Genomic DNA, 12,671 nt, shown 5'->3' on the forward strand with positions numbered 1-12,671 from the left:
CGGGCTCGACACTTGTCTTGCGCGGGCCGTCTTTACCGCCGGCAAAAACGTTCATTACGTGATTGCGGCCGGTGCATGAATCGGTCGAGAGTACGAGACACACTGGTGCACGGAGTAACCAATAAGCTTTGGCAGAGAAACATTTTATTTTCCTTAAAACAAAAAAAAAGGAAAAAAAAAACTTCCTGTATTCGAACCCACGACCCTCCGGGCTACGGAGTGGGCGCGCTATCTACTGCGCCACCAGACGACTGCTCTAAGAGGAAAGAGGCGATCGGCCTCGACACTTGTCGCCTTGCGCGGTCCTTCTTTATCGTCTTCTTTAGCGACAACAAGAACGTTAATCACGTGATTGCGGCCAATCAGTGCGTCAAAATGAAAAATGCTCTGGGTCCAAAATTAAAGTGCTTGCAATTACGCAATAGGGTATTTCAATGGAGCGCTGCCCGGAACTAAGAAGAACAAAACCGGATACACAGAGCGGTGGTGGGGGCGGGCGCGCGGAGGAGCGGCGGGTGGAGGGGAGCCTCCCCGCCCGCCCTCCGCTCCACCGCGCGCGCGCGCTCCCACCACCGCTCTCTGTATCCGGTTTTGTTCTTCTTAGTTCCGGGCAGCGCTCCATTGAAATACCCTATTAACGCCCTATCGTATGCATCGATCCGACGGACGGCGCTCTAACGAGGAGCGTTCAAGCAAAAAGCGGGTACCCGAAAGAGGTATTTTCCTTTTATCTCGAGAACGAAAAGAGGTAGCGAGTTGCGGTTTGCGGCATGAAAGAGGGCGAAAAACTGAACATTCGCCCCGCTTTCATATACCATCCATCTCGTCTCCTTGTATGAGAAAAAAACGACGGATATCCTTGGGGGTGATGGTTTTCCTCTTGGTGCAGACGTTCAACCCGGGTTTGCGGGAAAACGGTACATTTCAGAAAAAAAGTGTCCTGACCAAAATGTCGAGCTGGTCAGTACGCAATATACGAGCTGTCGTACGATCAATTCCGACCAACGGTGCTCTAACGCGGAGCGTTCAACTGAAAAGCCGGTACCCGCTAGAGGTATTTTCCCTTTATCTCGAGAACGAAAAGAGGTAGCGATTTGCGGTTTGCGGCATGTGAAAGAGGACGAAAAACTAAACAAACCTACCGCTTTCACTCATCGTCCATCTCGTCTCCTTGTATGAGAAATTGCGGCGGGTACCAGTCGGAAGAGGTTTTTTGAACATTTCTCCTAAACGGTACGTCGGAGAAAAACGGGCGAGGGTGGCTTTTGTTCTCCTCGAGATTGCGCGCAATTCTTCTTAGATCGTTTTTCACTCCGGGTACCCGTTCGTAAAAAGAACCCGTTTTAACGCATTTTGAACGGGTATTTTTCACATTTCGTCACTTTTGACACATTTTCGGTCCCCAATTGTCGACGAGGAGAATCGAATGCACTTTGAATGATGCAAATCGGCCGAGCCGTTTTCGAGAAACATTTGTATCGTTAATGAGTCACGCGTGGAGGTTTATATTTGCTGGATTGAACAAATCACGAGACTTGTGAATGCTTGTGATCTATAATATACAGCATGCATCAAGCAAACAAATTTTTTAAGTGCAATAAAATATTTGGGTTAATTACACATTGTTGTACGTCTACACGACGCGTTCCACACCTCTGATATTGTGCCGTAAATGACACCAACCTTAATACAAATTGCAAAAGTAGCATTAGCGTATTTCCATTTTCAAACAATTTCTGTTTTTTTCGTTAAACTTTCACTGACGCCCCGTCAACATTAAGTCCAACGTTTGATGCCTTGAAATAAATACGTATAGCTCCACAACAAACAGCAATATAGTTTATTTATCACACACTATCAATAATCACCGAATTTTCAGCAGTCGGGAGACAAATCTTGCAAGATTGGCAGTTAAAAGCGAAGACACTTTCGTTAAACTGTGTTTTAACTGTAGTCACACTATACAGGGTGGTCCAAAGACCCCTTCCTTTACTTTGCTTAAACTGTACCGCGCATGCGTGCGTGCCGGCGGGCTTACCTACTGTTGCTCACCATGGGCGCCTTACGGCCCCGTGTGATTATGCAACCCGTCCGCACGCGTGCAGGCGGTACACTATAAGCAAAATAAAGGAACGGGTCTGTGGACCACCCTGTAGTTCGGACTGCACTAGGGGGGTTGGCTAGGCTCTGAGGGACATCAGGCCACGGCACTCCTTCCCGTAGCGTGGCGCCATAGCCCAGGGGTACAGACCTCGTCTTCGAATCGGAAGGTTCGGGTTTCAAATCCCATCGGTCGCCGTCAACTTCCATCATCCAAGTAAGTGACTTAGAAGGTTTATAGCGCAGGCACATTGCCACAGCTCTCTCACCGCAGGCTTGCGAGGAGCGGACGCGAAGGGGTTACAGACTAGCGTTCACGTACCTCGTCACTGTGCGCAGGTGTGACGAAATTAGGCAATTACATGAGGGATGCTTTGCTATGACTTTTGTAGGCTGTTGAGAATGGGCTATGAGGCTGTGGTTGGACCTGAGGTAAGAATGGTACAAGGCAGTTCATTTTTATCAGAATTAGTAATTTTTATTTAAAATACCATTCAAGTATTCATAAGATTTATTTTCAGAAAAAAAATTAAGATTGTATGTAAAATAGTATGTATAACTTGAACATTGAAATTTAAAATTAACATATGAAAACGTAAAGAACGTTTAGAACAAATTTGGAGACGCTAAACAACGTGATTATCTATCCTGTCTTCAGATGAAAGCCTGGAACAAACAGATGGAATTAGACACTTTTTGCTTGTGGAGAAATAATTCAGTCTATAGGAAACAATGTCGAATAGCTTACCCTATCTCTTGCTCTTCTTTTTGGCTTTGCTTGACCTGCTTGCTGTTTTGTTGGTCTTCTTCTTCTTTGGAAGCACCTTGTCACAATCGATCTTTGGGTAGTCAACTTGTTCTCTAAACAGAAATAATTTAACATTAGTTAATTTCACTTTTATCACATTGTCGAAATTCGTCATTTTAGGTGACAGAGAGAAACGCAGTCAACATTCAATCAAACTTACGTTTTGCTCCACAGGTTCTTCCACGTGCCGTGCAAGTCTGAGACCGGCTTGGTCTCGTCCCCAGTTATGGTGAGCGCCGCGGCAAGGACCTCTTTGCAGACCGTCACCCACCTCCATTACCCCGCTGCGGATGCCGTTCGCCTTCAGGATCCCGATGAGGCGCCGCTCCGCCATCACACGCGTGCCGTTGCGGCTAAGGCTGTTGACTCTGTTCCACATTGTGCGCGTCCCTTCTTCTACGACGCAGTGCTCGTGCAAGTCCTCAATGTGGTGCCTCAGTTTGATGGTGACATAATTTGAATAATTACAGTAAGGGCAACGTCTCTCTGGCTTGGTGTACTTCACCTGAGACTCGCTCGGCCACTTATACTGTAATCAAAAAAAGGAACTTAAAATACATCCAGGCATATTTGACTAAAATCGTCAGACTTGAACCAAATAAAAACGAAACCTCACCCTTAACTCTTTCTTATCATCAGATGCGAGAGATTCCGCACTATCCTCATCATCGTCTTCGCTGGCCTTGCGCTTCTGTAAAGACAAACCAAAATACAATTATTGTACATTATCGACATTTCCGTCTATTAACAAAGAATATCAACGGAATAGAGAAGGCCATTTTCAGTAGCAATACCTTTGGAGGACGCGATGTCTTTGGCGTGGCGTCAACCAGCACCGCAGCGTCTTGCGCGGCCTTCGCGGCTTTCTCAGCTATTATCAGAGCCCGCTTTGCCTTCTCTGCCAAATTGTTGGCCTCCTTGGCCATGGCTTCTGCAAATTAGGCGACTGCTTGGATGTGGAGTGCATGTGGCCATCGGGCGTGACCTAAAGACGCCAAAACACACACCATTATTGTTTAAGTATTTGACACATAGCCCATTTGTACCTAAATTAGTCAAATATAAAGCATATAGTTACCCGTCCTTGCGCCTTCTTGCTCCCCTTTATGGGTTTGTTGAACGAGCTTTTCCTCAGTCTCTTCCCGTCCATGGCTAGTATCGACAGAGTAAACAACATGTTAGTCCGGACGAAACGTTCACCCAAAACGACAATATTTAACTTCAAGGGAAAAGCATACCTCCTTGACGGCTGACAGACAGATCGCTTCAGATCTAGGCAAGTCTTCACTATCACTCCCGGACCTGCGGCTGCTGCTGCTGCTCCTTCTGTCTCGTCGTGCACTTCATCTTCTCTCCTACTTCAGAAGGGGCCTGCGAAATAAAAAGAAGTATTAAACATAAGCTAACATGACTAAAATCAACATACACAAAGGTCAACAAGTACTCACGTCACTGTCGTCAGAATGCACTTCCTCCTCATCGTCCTCATCTACCACCAGCAGCGAAGACTGTGGAGGAGATGGCGGCGGTGGGGTCGAAGACCTCTTCTTCTTTTTTTCAGAGGAAACCTGCAAAGTAACATACGACCACAAAATGACACATTTGAACGATTTGGCCATTTAAAACAGCAAACGCACTGCCAAGACAAAAACACCTACATTTACTACCGCAGCTTCCTGAACTGATTGCCCCGCCTCATGCTTGGTTGAATCATCACCAAAAAGCTAAGAGAAAACAGAAAAAAATTGTATATTTTAAACAGTGCTCATGTTGGTAAACAAAAAATCACAAAAGCCGCTCTTTTAAAATCAGACCGGCAGCACGACAATCCCGGCCCCACAGACAGTCGCACGCAAGCCCCTCTCCCCTCGCCTACCGCGCCCAGCCACATCGACACTCTGGTCCTGCAACACGGCGCGGCGTGACCATCCCTTAGATCTGAGCAAAACAGGCAGGCTGCAGCGGCAGCACTCTAAACGCCAGGGCGCCGTCCAAGATCAAGCTCCTTGGCGGCGGGCACCACCCGATCGGGAAGCCCAGCCCACGCTGCGCCCACTCGCGCGACACCGTGCCCCCGAGAGGCGCCAAAGGAGGGGGAGATGTATTGATATTGTCGAATTTATCTTGACCTACTCGACCGGACCTTCACCGAGCCGAGCCTCGACCCCCGGGCAGCGCAGGCGTCCTGCAGCACGGCGCGGGACGCAGCTCACTGACTTGACGGATTTCAGTTTTCTGCTTGGCGGGAGCTAACCAGTACAACAACCCTATCAAGATATACTTGCCTACAATCGTCACCACGGCAACGTCAGCCCGCCCGGCGCGACAGACACACAAGTTCTCGTCACAAGTCGGACAAAGTTCTAAGCATTGCACTCAGGAGCCTAACGGGACATCGAGGCTCTGTCCAGGCCGCCTGAGCATGCTAACGGACTCACCCTCCTACCCCTGTATCTGTCGAAATCAAACAGGTTGACAACTGACCAAATTCAAAAACAACAAGCAGGCCCGCCCTTCCGCCAAACGAAGTTGCCAGCTCCGCTTCGCTCCGCCGGCAACTCCGTTCGGCAGGGGCCGGGCCTGCGGCCAGGGCCAGACCATTTCTGTCCCGCGACTTGCTGAAGAACATGATCGAATGATATAGCGGGCCTTCGGCCCGTTTAAACCCGTCGTCTTTGAGTTTGCCCCGTAGAAACGAGAAAGGGATGTAACGGTGAAGCACCGCAACTACAACCCACCCTTCCGCTTAGAGAACTTTTCTTTTTTTTTTTGTGGGGGGGGGGGGGGGGTTCTTTCCTATTTTGCGGTTTTTAGGCCTTTTTCTACAACTTATTGTTCACTATGGCAATTTTTAGCTTATTTTCGTCAAAAAAAGACCCTCTAGCGCTTAAACGGTTAGAGATGGAGCAAAACCGACGAAATTTTCGCCAGGACTCTACTGCGACGAGTTACCCCTTAGAAGAACATAAAGATAAATACTTTTTGGAAGAATTTTTGAATCTTGGATAACCCCATTGACACCCTTAGGGGTGGTTGCCAGGATTTGCCGTCGGCGTTTTGGTCTCTAGGAGTGAACCTTAAGATACCATGAAAATTTCAAGTCTCTAACACATCTCCTTCTAGTAGAACAGACAGACACACAAACAGATAGACAGACATGAGGTCGTTTGCAGAAGCCCGCTGGATAGCTTTCTCAAAGCAGAAGGGCTGGCTAAAAATATCAAAAACGACAAATTCTTCCAATGACGTTTTTTAGAAATATTTTTTTACAGTTTCCTAAGTAGGCGAAAATTTCATCCGTTTGGCTCTATCGTGAATTAAACATTAGTTGACGAGCAAAATTAAACACTTGTTTTACCAGTGTTAGTTTCTTTATCTAAAATGACTTTAATAACTCATTTTACTTACATGTCCAAAAGCAAGGAGGGCAAAAATCGTCACGTGGTGCGCCCCCAGCAACTTGGGTGTGACCTTGTAGGTTTGATCAGATGCCACGGTATCAGACTTGTGGACCATTTTGAGAGCCCTAGGGAAGGCGAAGATGAGAGACTCCTCACCCTTTCTCCCCACCATCCCCTGGAAAAACTGATCTTTGTCGTCTTTTGTACGCCCTGCAAGATTCATGAACAGATATTATGGGCCTGCCGTGACATTTTTCAAAAGGTATGTATTTGAAACATTTGCTTCTAGAAAAGCTTTTATAAAAGGAAAATTCTATTTTCAAATCTGAACTCTACATTAAAATTAAACCTCCTAAACTGTTTGAGTTACAGGGCCTAAAGTACCACTCATTTGTAACTTAAATGTTAGTAACTCAATGTGACAAAACACAAACCACAAACCAAATTAAAAGTTAAAGTTATCAGTTTTGAAATATGTGCGATATTAATCGTACATACTGTAGAAAAAAGTTGGATAAGTCAAATAACTCACTTATTTCTAAAGGACTACAGAAAAAGTTACAAGTTACAACATTAACTCTTAAAATGACGTTAAAGGCACTCAAGCAATAAGTTACAGAGCCCTGGATGTAGCCCCCCTTTGACTGGAACCTACCAAGGTACGAAAAGTCTGGATGTTGGAGACAATCATCCACAGCTTCAAACTTTTGGGGCATCTTGGGCCTGTTTTTAGAACGCTGGTAGGCAACAGCTGCAAAGATGCTTTTAGTAGAGAACATCCCAGCAACCATTCTGTTCTCAATGCTGGAAAATTAGAGGAAAAACTGTCACAGAGATTGTTTCCTGGGCAAAGATCTTTTAGGTGAGGTAGGACCCCCAAAATTGCAAAAAGTGGGGAAAATTAATTCTTATTTTTTGTGCCAAAAGTGCACTCCAATTCTTTCTCTCTTAAGAGAATTTTTGCTCATGGCTTTATTAAATATTTTCAGAGTTAAAGACATTCGAAGAAAACCGTGCCAATCCCCAAATATTTTTGTGAAGTAAAAGAATCAAAAGCTGATAACCAGTTTATCTCGATTTGGAACAACTCTGAAATGTTCCATGCGTTTTAGTTTTGTAGCTACAGTGATGCTTTGCAGAGGTGTTACGTCTTTTATGTAAGTCTACACTTCCAAGGTCTCGTTTTATTTTTAAGTGAAGTTTAATGAGTCATTTTACTATGGCATTTTAGTAGATCTGTTAGTAATTTTAGCTTTGTAAAATAAATAGTGAAGTAAAATTTTCAATATTATGACTGGAGGGGTAGAGACACAATACGACACGTCCTAACAACACTGTTCTATCTGCAGCGTGCGGATTACACAATGTTCTATCTGCAGAGTGTGGATTACACAGTGTTCTATCTGCGAAACGCGGGTTTCGGGGCACCTCCAAAGGAATGCTTATTTCTCCGTAACCGCTCGTTCTACTTCAGTTTTTGCAGTCAATAATTAAACATTGGACCTTTACGATTCTTCCCGTGTGCTCAGATTGGCCTTAATGTCTTCCAGTTACTTACAAACCACACAAAGGTGAAGGGCTGCGCCTAACCCCGTTTTGCAGATAGAACATTGTGTAATCCGCACTCTGCAGATAGAACATTGTGTAATCCGCACTCTGCAGATAGAACATTCTGTAATCCGCACGCTGCAGATAGAACATTGTTGTTAGGATGCGTCGAATATGACATCTTGAAGTTGTCAAGTAGAATGAGACCTTCAGTTCATAAAAAAGACTTTGACCAAAATGTTTATGTCACAATTGGAGACGCATGGAACATTTTCCCCAGGGCTTTACAAGTTGAAAAATGGAACAATAGGACACAAAATTTGGTTCATGTAGGATCCCAATTTGACCGACCCATTACTTACCCTGTCACGAAGTCCTTGTAGATTTGTATGGCAGACCGCCTGTAGCTCTGGGCCAGCAGCAAGTCCACTAGTTCCTTCCTCTTTAACAGATACTGGGCGTAGTGGGGGTTAACTGGGTGGTTGTGCTGCCCAAAGTGCTGAACCAGGGGTTCATGCAAATACCTCTTGCAGTGAGCTTTACAGTTGTAGCCCTGGTAAAAAGGTTGTGATAAGCTCAAAACATACATGATTTAAGGGGAGGCTACAGTGAAAATGGTGTCTCTGTGATGGGCAGGTGAATAATGTAGGGGGCATTGAATTTTTTTTCAGAAATACTCAAAATTATGGTAATTGTTTACTTTAGTGACTCCTCGCTTTGGAGTTACTCAAGTATACCATCGGAAAGGTATTTTTCAGTAGAATCCTGAACAGTATTTATATATTGGCGCTCGAGTCTGGTTTTCCTCAAAATTAAATAAATATGCGTCGCCGCTAACCTTCAGATGCACTTTGAAGACGGCACAATAACTTACGTTTACGGCTACTCCTGACGTTGATCGCTCCGGCTGGGGTTTTTAAATCATTGCTTCTGCATCAAAGACTACGCCTGATTCATAATATCAGGCTTTCTTTCTCTACCGTTGCTTAGATGACAGTTTTCACACTTCTCCAAAAATGCCTTCTGCTTGGCGTGGTCCTACCCAGAAAGGGGGCCGAGTGCTGTCACGTGCGAGGCTACGTACCGGTGAGGCACTCGGGCGGACGGCGGGCTCGGTTGCCAACAACAATGGGCAGTTCAGAGGGGCGCAGGCGCGGGTTAACAGTGGTACCAACAGAATGTAGGAAGATTGTGGCTGCCCGTCCTCCAATGAATTTTCCCTTCTTTTTAACTATAAATATTGCGTTGGACGCTCCGATAAGTGGCTGCTGTTAGCTGCCCGTTTTCGAATAAATTTCCCCGAATAAATTTTCCCTTCTAACCGGCCGTCTCCAAATGATTTTCCCTTCTATGGAGCACGCCTTACTATTCAGCGTCCTCACCTGGAGGCGAGCAAGAGGAGCTCCGGAATGATGTTGAGCGGGTCAGTGCGCGCCGACAACAACAGCAGCAGCAGCAGTCAGCACGACGGTCCCGTCCGCCAGCACCTCTACACGCCCGTACCCGCCCGTGCGGACCCGACGAACCTAAGGTGTCCGTCGGGTCCATCTGGGTCCGCAACGCACTCCACACGCCCCCTGCCTGGCTCGGAAAGCAGCAGCGGATTAGTGTGACTCATAATGAGGGGTGGAAGGACGGAAGAGACAGAGAAAGAAGGTGTTTCAGCAGTTCTGAGAGAAGCTTGCCCACACGGCTGCAGAAGAGTCGCCAGTGGTAGACAACAGTAGGCAGCGCTCCGTCTCACCGCTACCGACCCCACCTCACTCCACTCTCTCGGCGGACCCCGACTACTCGCCCGTCGCGCAGCTCTAGCATACTGAGCGGTTCTCGATCTGAGTTATCCCGCTGATGACTGTGTCTGGCCTCCAAGATCCTTTGGACAGCGACCTTCCTAACATCTTGGCGTGGGTCGACCACCATGGACAAGAAGATGTTCTATGGATGGGCGTAGTAGGCGTTGATCGCGAGTGACTCGAAGATGATCTTCTGTGCCCTTTTCGGAAGACACTGTGACAGAGAAATGTGTTGTAGGAGATGGTGGGGTCCTGAGGTTGCCAACCAGTCCCTTCTGATAGAGAACCACAACACTGCATACACTTTCACGATGTACTCCGTCAGAACTATAAGTGTTTGCAGATGGTCTCCTAGTACCAATGTAGAGCCTTAGCATTCGACAGTTTGTAAGGGAGAGCGGGGTACCATGATCACTTTCTTTGTTTTAGGCCTTCTCTCCCCAATAGTGGTAGATGGCAGCTGGATCATGGGCTCAGGTGGGAGCTATGTCTCTTAGATACAACATGCTTAGGAAATAATTTCTCTCAATCACACCATTTCTGAGCTGGGGATAAAATATTGGGCCCCTGCATTATATGGTACCCCACCTATGGGGTACCGCGACCAGTAGGTGGGATACGATGATCATGCATATTTGTGTCCTAAAAAAGACACCCAAAAATCCGAAAAAAAAACACTTTGAAACTCAGCGAAGGGATTTATGACAATGCCATTGCCAGGGAATCCTGTGGGAAGCGGTCCTTTTCCAGACTGCGCCTAGGAAACGCGTGAGCTCACAGCCGCAAACGTCAAAACCTAATTATGTTAAAATCGAAATCTGGTTAGTGATTTGGATCCAGCTTGTCGGAAGATACCGAAAGGGTCTTTTACGCCGAGACGATCGGAGGCAAAATGTCAGCGGTATTGACGTTCAAAGTGACAATAAGTGCCAAAAATGACTAAGTGTCACTTTGAACGTCAATAACTCTGGTATTTTTCCTCCGATTGTCTCGGCGAATAAGACACTTTCGTTTCCTTTCGACGAGCTGAATCCATAATTCACTAACCAGATTTCGATTTGAGCATAAGAAGTTTTGACGGTTGCATGATCATGGTACCCCGAAACAAGCAGGCCCTCCCTTCGCTTCGCTGCGCCGGCAACTCCGTTCAGCAGGGGTCGGGCCTGCTTGGCCTGCCGGCGGCGATGGTCGGGCCCGACCATTTCTGTCACGCGATTTAACGAAGAACATGATCGAATGATGTAGCGGGCCTTCGGCCCGCTTAAACCTATCGATACCCCCTATGTAAAACCGCTTACCGCCTCGGCGGCTGCGGACAAACGCTCACCTCATCCCCGCCTGCGGACAAACGCTTACCTAGCGTGGCCCTCCGGATAACCGCTTAAGTCGCCTTTTCACCGAAAACGTAATATTGGTATCATTCGAAAGAGAATTTCCGCCTCTTTCAGATGATACTAATATTACGTTTTCGGTAAAAAAGCGACTTAAGCGGTTATCCGGAGCGCCAAGCTAGGTAAGCGGTTGTCCGCAGGCGGGGATGAGGTGAGCGTTTTCTCAGAGCCCCCGAGGCGGTGAGCGGTTTTACATAGGGGGTATCGCTATCGTCTTTGAGTTTGCCCCAAAGACTTGAGAAAGGGATGTAACGGTGAAGCAACGCGACTACAACCCACCCTTCTGCTTAGAAAATGTTTTTTGGGGTGGGGGAAAGTTTCCTTTCTATTTTGCGGGTTTTAGGCCTTTTTCTACATCTTATTGTTCACTATGGCAAGTTTTAGCTTATTTTCGTCAAAAATGCCCCAAAAGACAACTTTTTGGTCTAGAGAGACCTGACCTAACCTCAAGTGTTTCTAAAAAATCGCACTCAGACGTATTTCATTGTAAGAAGGTTACAGAAGGTAGGAAAAAGGTCGCTTTTACTGTCGGACTCAGCATTCGATTATGCTCGATTTACCTCCTAAATTGCTCTCTTTAAATTTATGAACCTCTCCCTTTCTCGCCTTACGCGCCGTGCAACTTCGCACTCTCGGTAAAAACATCCGCTGGCACACTCCCTATCAACGTCTTACAGGTTGGTGGCGGGCGGCGACATCATTGGCGCGTAAATTCAAAATGCTCATCGTGCCCCATGTTCATGGTACCCCGCTCCCCCTTTGTTGTCCACCAGCCATGGTATAATTTCCCACACTTCTTTGCAGCTACTTCTACCGGACAGTCACCAGAGGAAATCGCTTCGCAAAGACTATACAGATGTCTCTGCTCCCAACTAAGTACTCCGGCGTCGAGTAGGGCAACTTGTAAAAAACAAAGGACCAAGGTCTCGAACATTTTCATGTAGATGCATAAACAAATGCAAATTATAACTCATATTTTTTTCCACATAAGTCTTGGAATGTATTACAGAATCTTGCTAAAACTAAACCGGCTTAGGCTATGTCCTCAGAACAAATACTATCAGAGTTCAGAATGGAAACACCATCAACTAAATCAACCATATATAAAAAATTATTGTCAGCCATAACGCCCTGTAGCACAGGCAACATAATGTGGAAAAAGACATTGCGGCATAAAGTGCCCTTCCATAGGTACAAATTGTCGACAGGCAAAGTGACCCTCTGCACAAAGTATGGAAGGTATGGAAGATAGGGGTAACTCGTGAAAGTAGAGCCCTTTGGGCGAAAATTTCGTCCGTTATGCTCTATCTCTAACCGTTTAGGCGCTAGAGGGTATTTTTTGACGAAAATAAGCTAAAAATTGCCATAGTGAACAATAAGTTGTAGTAAAAGGCCTAAAAACCGCAAAATAGAAAGGTTACTCTTCCTCGACCCCTAAAAACGTTTTCTTAGCAGAAGGGTGGGTTGTAGTCACGGTGCTTCACCGTTACATCCCTTTCTTGAGTCTTTGGGGCAAACTCAAAGACGACGGGTTTAAGCGGGCCGAAGGCCCGCTACATCATTCGATCATGTTCTTCAGCAAATCGCGTGACAGAAATGGTCGGGCCGCAGGCCCGACCATCGCCGCCGG

General features: G+C 46.4%; 1 protein-coding gene and 1 long non-coding RNA gene across 4 annotated transcripts in view; one reads left to right on the forward strand and one right to left on the reverse strand.

Annotated features, from left to right (window-relative positions):
• LOC127750534 (uncharacterized) overlaps window positions 1-12,671 on the forward strand; it is a 133,502-nt gene that overhangs the window by 97,506 nt on the left and 23,325 nt on the right. The gene's annotated exons all lie outside the window — the stretch shown is intronic.
• On the reverse strand, window positions 3,431-4,623 carry LOC127750536 (uncharacterized). Of its 2 annotated transcripts, XR_008011736.1 has the most exons (4): window positions 4,357-4,623; window positions 4,147-4,279; window positions 3,703-4,060; window positions 3,431-3,599 (listed from the first exon to the last, which is right to left on the reverse strand). It is a non-coding gene; the product is annotated as an uncharacterized LOC127750536 (long non-coding RNA). The 2 variants fall into 2 exon arrangements; XR_008011735.1 differs by having other exon boundaries at window positions 3,431-4,060.

This window comes from Frankliniella occidentalis, unplaced genomic scaffold, assembly GCF_000697945.3.
Source record: "Frankliniella occidentalis isolate FOCC.00 unplaced genomic scaffold, Focc_3.1 Scaffold206, whole genome shotgun sequence".
NCBI lineage: Eukaryota > Metazoa > Arthropoda > Insecta > Thysanoptera > Thripidae > Frankliniella > Frankliniella occidentalis.